General features: G+C 53.1%; 1 pseudogene; it reads right to left on the reverse strand.

The window, feature by feature from the left end:
* The window catches only part of LOC138799004 (glycine N-acyltransferase-like), a 45,170-nt pseudogene extending 38,765 nt beyond the window's left edge, over nt 1–6,405 (reverse strand).
* Nucleotides 6,406–8,228: the final 1,823 nt, after the last annotated feature.

Here is an 8,228-nt window from a genome sequence, read left to right on the forward strand (position 1 = left end):
GACATGGTGGGCACTAATGGGAGGCATAGTGGCTGGTACTCATGGGGCACTGTAATTAGCAGACATGGTGGGCTCTAATGGGAGGCATAATGGCTGGCACCAATAGGGGCACTGTGGTTAGCAGTCATGGTGGGCACTAATGGGAGGCATAGTGGCTGGTACTCATGGGGCACTGTGGTTAGCAGATATGGTGGGGACTAATGGGAGGCATAATGGCTGGTACTCATGGGGCACTGTAGTAAGTAGATATGGTGGGCACTAATGGGAGGCATAGGGGCTGGTACTCATGGGGCACTGTGGTTAAAACACATGGTGGGATCTAATGGGAGGTATAGTGCCTGGTACTGGTTAGCAGATATGGTGGGCACTAATGGGGCATAGAGGCTGGTACTCATGAGGCACTGTGGTTAGCAGATATGGTGGGCACTAATGGGGCATAGAGGCTGGTACTCATGGGGCACTGTGGTTAGCAGATATGGTGGGCACTAATGGGAGGCATAATGGCTGGCACCAATAGGGGCACTGTGGTTAGCAGACATGGTGGGCACTAAGGGGGGCATAGAGTCTGCTTCTCATGGGGCACTGTGGTTGGCAGATATGATTGGCACTAATGGGAGGCATAGTGGCTGGTACTCATGGGGCACTGTGGTTAGCAGATATGATTGGCACTAATGGGAGGCATAGTGGCTGGTACTCATGGGGCACTGTGGTTATTAGACATGGTGGGCACTAATGGGAGGCATAATGGCTGTATCCATAGGGCACTGTAGGAAGCAGACATGGGGGCATAGATGCTGGTACTCATGGGGCACTGTGGTTAGCAGATATGGTGGGCACTAATGGGAGGCATAGTGGCTGGTACTCATGGGGCACTGTGGTTATTAGACATGGTGGGCACTAATGGGAGGCATAATGGCTGTATCCATAGGGCACTGTAGGAAGCAGACATGGGGGCATAGATGCTGGTACTCATGGGGCACTGTGGTTAGCAGATATGGTGGGCACTAATGGGAGGCATAGTGGCTGGCAGTCATGGGGCACTGATTAGCAGATATGGTGGGCACTAATGGGAGGCATAGTGGCTGGCAGTCATGGGGCACTGATTAGCAGATATGGTGGGCACTAATGGGAGGCATAGTGGCTGGCACTCATGGGGCACTGTGGTTAGTAGACATGGTGGGCTCTAATGGGAGGCATAATGGCTGGCACCAATAGGGGCACTGTGGTTAGCAGACATGGTGGGAATTAACGGGGGGCATAGAGTCTGGTACTCATGGGAAACTGATTAGCAGACATGGTGGGCATTAATGGGAGGCATAGTGGCTGGTACTCATGGGACATTGTGGTTATTAGACATGGTGGGCACTAATCGGAGGCATAATGGCTGTACCCATGGGGCACTGTAGTAAGCAGATATGGTGGGCCTTAATGGGAGTCATAGTGGCTGGTACTCATGGGGCACTGTGGTTAGCAGATATGGTGGGATCTAATGGGAGGCATAGTGGCTGGTACTCATGGGGCACTAATGGGAGGCATAGTGGCTGGTACTCATAGGGCACTGTGGTTTGCCGTTATAGGGATACATGATGTGGTACTGTGGCTACTACTCTATAGGGAAGCATTATAGCTGGAACTCATGGAAAGTACTATGAGGGTTATAGAACACACGGGGAACAGCACAATATAGTGTCTGACCCCTACTGGCATGAAATAATAAGGGGGTGATGTGGCATTGTTATGGGGGCACTGGTTAGCACTCTCACCATGTCATTCACTGTGACAGCATGTTATGGGGTGCTATATCTTCATGGTGAACTGTAACCAATGATCCTTGGAGTCATAGTGGTCGGCACTCTTATAGGTAAATGCATAGGGGCATATAAGGATTACACCCTATAGAGACAGAAGAGGTGGGTGACAGACCGATACCACTTTGTGGGACATTAGAGATGACTGCAAACATCAAACATGGCCAATCGAATGTCCAGGAACCCGAGGTCAGCCCCCTAGAACTGTCTATGTCTGATGAACTATAGATCTGTCTCCTATAGGTTGCTTTTGTATAAAAAGAGAGATAAAGAAGAGTTGCGGTCAAGATGGGATAAAGTAATGAAGAGATGAGGGTCGGTAACTCCCCTCCTGCTTCCCTGGTTGTCCTCTTCATTATGGCTCATGATCCCACGTCTCATGTATAATTCATTACCTGCATAGTACTCCCGTGCCTGGAGCTTATGGAGCACGCTCCCCAGATGGGGCCGGCATCCTGCATGGAAAACATGCAACATCAGGATCTAAAAAAAAAGTTATAAAAAGAAAATCTACCGACATTTAGAATTTTTGGAAGGACATTTTGGCTGACTCCAGACCAAACCCCATAACTCAGACTATACACCTAATAACAGATGTACGACTCCAGACCAAACCCCATAACTCAGACTAAACACCTAATAACAGAGACGTACGACTCCAGACCAAACCCCATAACTCAGACTATACACCTAATAACAGACGTACGACTCCAGACCAAACCCCATAACTCAGACTATACACCTAATAACAGACGTACGACTCCAGACCAAACCCCATAACTCAGACCAAACACCTAATAACAGACGTACGACTCCAGACCAAACCCCATAACTCAGGCTATACACCTAATAACAGAGACGTACGACTCCAGACCAAACCCCATAACTCAGACTATACACCTAATAACAGACGTATGACTCCAGACCAAACCCCATAACTCAGACTAAACACCTAATAACAGAGACGTACGACTCCAGACCAAACCCCATAACTCAGACTAAACACCTAATAACAGAGACGTACGACTCCAGACCAAACCCCATAACTCAGACTATACACCTAATAACAGACGTACGACTCCAGACCAAACCCCATAACTCAGACTATACACCTAATAACAGAGACGTATGACTCCAGACCAAACCCCATAACTCAGACTAAACACCTAATAACAGAGACGTACGACTCCAGACCAAACCCCATAACTCAGACCAAACACCTAATAACAGACGTACGACTCCAGACCAAACCCCATAACTCAGACTAAACACCTAATAACAGAGACGTATGACTCTAAACCAAACCCCATAACTCAGACTATACACCTAATAACAGAGACGTACGACTCCAGACCAAACCCCATAACTCAGACTAAACACCTAATAACAGAGACGTATGACTCCAGACCAAACCCCATAACTCAGACTAAACACCTAATAACAGAGACGTATGACTCCAGACCAAACCCCATAACTCAGACTAAACACCTAATAACAGAGACGTATGACTCTAAACCAAACCCCATAACTCAGACTATACACCTAATAACAGAGACGTACGACTCCAGACCAAACCCCATAACTCAGACTAAACACCTAATAACAGACGTACGACTCCAGATCAAACCCCATAACTCAGACTAAACACCTAATAACAGAGACGTATGACTCCAGACCAAACCCCATAACTCAGACATACGACTCCAGACCAAACCCCATAACTCAGACTAAACACCTAATAACAGAGACGTATGACTCTAAACCAAACCCCATAACTCAGACTATACACCTAATAACAGAGACGTACGACTCCAGACCAAACCCCATAACTCAGACTAAACACCTAATAACAGACGTACGACTCCAGATCAAACCCCATAACTCAGACTATACACCTAATAACAGAGACGTACGACTCCAGACCAAACCCCATAACTCAGACTAAACACCTAATAACAGACATACGACTCCAGACCAAACCCCATAACTCAGACTAAACACCTAATAACAGAGACGTATGACTCCAGACCAAACCCCATAACTCAGACGTACGACTCCAGACCAAACCCCATAACTCAGACTAAACACCTAATAACAGAGACGTATGACTCCAGACCAAACCCCATAACTCAGACTAAACACCTAATAACAGAGACGTATGACTCCAGACCAAACCCCATAACTCAGACTATACACCTAATAACAGACGTATGACTCCAGACCAAACCCCATAACTCAGACTAAACACCTAATAACAGACGTACGACTCCAGACCAAACCCCATAACTCAGACTATACACCTAATAACAGAGACGTACGACTCCAGACCAAACCCCATAACTCAGACTATACCCCTAATAACAGAGACGTATGACTCCAGACCAAACCCCATAACTCAGACTATACACCTAATAACAGACGTACGACTCCAGACCAAACCCCATAACTCAGACGTACGACTCCAGCCCAAACACCATAACTCAGGCTATACCCCTAATAACAGAGACGTATGACTCCAGACCAAACCCCATAACTCAGACTATACACCTAATAACAGACGTACGACTCCAGACCAAACCCCATAACTCAGACGTACGACTCCAGCCCAAACACCATAACTCAGGCTAAAAACCTAATAACGGAGATGCACAATTCTGGTGACTGGTGATTGGCTTCAGATAAAATTATCTTCTGCTCCACCCATGGGGTTCACCACCGTGTCTTCTGCTCCACCTGTGGGGTTCACCACCGTGTTTTCTGCTCCACCCGTGGGGTTCACCACTGTGTCTTCTGCTCCATCCGTGGGGTTCACCACCGTGTCTTCTGCTCCACCCGTGGGGTTCACCACCATGCCTTCTGTTTCACCCCTGGGGTTCACCATCGTGCCTTCCTCTCCACCCCTGGGGTTCACCACAGTGTCTCCTGCTCCACCCCTGGGGTTCACCATCGTGCCTTCCTCTCCACCCCTGGGGTTCACCACCGTGTCTCCTGCTCCACCCCTGAGGTTCACCACCATGCCTTCTGTTCCACCCCTGGGGTTCACCATCGTGCCTTCCTCTCCACCCCTGGGGTTCACCACCGTGTCTCCTGCTCCACCCCTGGGGTTCACCATCGTGCCTTCCTCTCCACCCCTGGGGTTCACCACAGTGTCTCCTGCTCCACCCCTGGGGTTCACCATCGTGCCTTCCTCTCCACCCCTGGGGTTCACCACCGTGTCTCCTGCTCCACCCCTGAGGTTCACCACCGTGTCTCCTGCTCCACCCCTGAGGTTCACCACCATGCCTTCTGTTCCACCCCTGGGGTTCACCATCGTGCCTTCCTCTCCACCCCTGGGGTTCACCACCGTGTCTCCTGCTCCACCCCTGGGGTTCACCATCGTGCCTTCCTCTCCACCCCTGGGGTTCACCATCGTGCCTTCCTCTCCACCCCTGGGGTTCACCATCGTGTCTCCTGCTCCACCTCTGGGGTTCACCACAGTGTCTCCTGCTCCACCCCTGGGGTTCACCATCGTGCCTTCCTCTCCACCCCTGGGGTTCACCACCGTGTCTCCTGCTCCACCCCTGGGGTTCACCATCGTGCCTTCTGCTCCACCCCTGGGGTTCACCATTGTGCCTTCCTCTCCACCCCTGGGGTTCACCACCATGTCTCCTGCTCCACCCCTGGGGTTCACCATCGTGCCTTCCTCTCCACCCCTGGGGTTCACCACTGTGTCTCCTGCTCCACCCCTGGGGTTCACCACTGTGTCAGGGCCAGGCCTGGTGGATCTTCTAGCAGATCATCTGGCCCTGTAGTCCTCTCCTGGCATCCATTATTCCTACCTTGTATCTGCAGCTTCTGCTTCCAGTTCACAGTGATGGGATCCTCCAGCATCTGAGGCTCTGAGGATCATTACTGAAGAGCAGAAACGTGTTGGTGTAAGGGTCCAGGTCATCGGTCATTTCCTATAGAAGAATAAATGTAGGTGGGATTATATTATTACCGAGAAGCAATCACGTAACCTAAAGCTTCTCCAGTTATATGAGGAGTAATAATAATTCTGATCAGGAAAGAGGCCTGGGATCTGGGACTGTCCCACTGAATCCAGGACGAGAGGAAGGAATGAATATGATGGGCCATTCCTGTGACCACTCACCTCCAGAGGGGGGCGACATATCACAGAAGTGAAGTCTGGCCACCGATCCACCAGGACTTGAAGTCTGAAGGGGTTTTTACAGATCACATGATGGATGGCACCGTGTACCTGCCAAAAACAGGAGGGTTCAGTGGCGCGGATCAGTGTAATCTGGATCAGTAATCCGCACCGTATCATTCGTACCTTCAGTGATTGTGGGAAGCCATGTCTCAGCAGGTTCCTCAGGGTGGTCAGCTGGGAGGAGCATTGTGCCCCGGACACTTCTGGATGTTACTAGTTACACAATCTCCACCATGAGGAGGCGCTCCGCCTGTAAGTCTGTGGGAAGAAGTGGGAAGAAGTCTATTACATGGCCGTCCAATCACCCCAGTTATAATTCTCCTGGGCTGATGATGGTCGGAATGTCCCATAGCCGCCCGGCTCCAGTACCGTTACTATATACAATAACATGGAAGGCCCAGTCATGTCCCAAGCCCCGTGATGTAAGTAATGTCATCCCATATTACCTCAGAGGACCCCCCTAACTACAAACGGACCTGCCTAACTACACACGGACCCGCCTAACTACAAATGGACCTGCCTAACTACACACGGACCCGCCTAACTACAAATGGACCTGCCTAACTACACACGGACCCCCCTAACTACACACGGACCCCCCTAACTACACACGGACCTGCCTAACTACACACAGACCCCCCCTTATTAAACACGAAACTGCCTAACTACACACGGATCCCCTTAACTACACATGGACCCTCAACAAGATGCCAGCAATAATTCAGACCCAGACCATATCTAAATGTACTCCAAATTATTATTATTACCCCCAGTAACAGCCAGCACGGGGCCCGCAGCACATCGCTCATCCCCCACCCCCAGTAACAGCCAGCACGGGCCTGCAGCACATCGCTCAGCCTCCGCCCCCAGTAACAGCTAGCACGGGCCTGCAGCACATCGCTCAGCCCCCAGTAACAGCCAGCACGGGCCGGCAGCACATCGCTCAGCCTCCGCCCCTAGTAACAGCCAGCACGGGCCGGCAGCACATCGCTCAGCCCCCCCGCCCCCAGTAACAGCCAGCACAGGGCCCACAGCACATCGCTCAGCCCCCAGTAACAGCCAGCACAGGCCGGCAGCACATCGCTCAGCCCCCCCGCCCCCAGTAACAGCCAGCACAGGGCCCACAGCACATCACTCAGCCTCCGCCCCCAGTAACAGCCAGCACAGGGCCCACAGCACATCGCTCAGCCCCCAGTATCAGCCAGCACGGGCCAGCAGCACATCGCTCAGCCCCCAGTAACAGCCAGCACGGGCCGGCAGCACATCGCTCAGCCCCCAGTAACAGCCAGCACGGGCCAGCAGCACATCGCTCAGCCCCCAGTATCAGCCAGCACGGGCCGGCAGCACATCGCTCATCCCCAGCCCCCAGTAACAGCCAGCACAGGGCCCACAGCACATCGCTCATCCCCAGCCCCCAGTAACAGCCAGCACAGGGCCCACAGCACATCGCTCATCCCCAGCCCCCAGTAACAGCCAGCACAGGGCCCACAGCACATCGCTCATCCCCAGCCCCCAGTAACAGCCAGCACAGGGCCCACAGCACATCGCTCATCCCCAGCCCCCAGTAACAGCCAGCGCAGGGCCCACAGCACATCGCTCAGCCTCCGCCCCTAGTAACAGCCAGCACAGGGCCCACAGCACATCGCTCATCCCCAGCCCCCAGTAACAGCCAGCACAGGGCCCACAGCACATCGCTCAGCCTCCGCCCCCAGTAACAGCCAGCACAGGGCCCACAGCACATCACTCAGCCTCCCCGCCCCTAGTAACAGCCAGCACGGGCCGGCAGCACACCGCTCAGCCCCTAGTAACAGCCAGCACGGGCCGGCAGCACATCGCTCAGCCCCCCCGCCCCCAGTAACAGCCAGCATGGGCCGGCAGCACATCGCTCAGCCCCCAATATCAGCCAGCACGGGCCTGCAGCACACCGCTCAGCCCCCAGTAGCAGCCAGCACGGGCCTGCAGCACACTGCTCAGCCCCCAGTAACAGCCAGCACGGGCCGGCAGCACATCGCTCAGCCCCCCCGCCCCCAGTAGCAGCCAGCATGGGCCGGCAGCACATCGCTCAGCCCCCAGTAGCAGCCAGCACGGGTCTGCAGCACACCGCTCAGCCCCCAGTAGCAGCCAGCACGGGCCTGCAGCACACCGCTCAGCCCCCAGTAGCAGCCAGCACAGGGCCCACAGCACATCGCTCAGCCCCCAGTAGCAGCCAGCACAGGGCCCACAGCACA

The sequence above is a fragment of the Dendropsophus ebraccatus genome, chromosome 8, assembly GCF_027789765.1.
Source record: "Dendropsophus ebraccatus isolate aDenEbr1 chromosome 8, aDenEbr1.pat, whole genome shotgun sequence".
Lineage (NCBI taxonomy): Eukaryota > Metazoa > Chordata > Amphibia > Anura > Hylidae > Dendropsophus > Dendropsophus ebraccatus.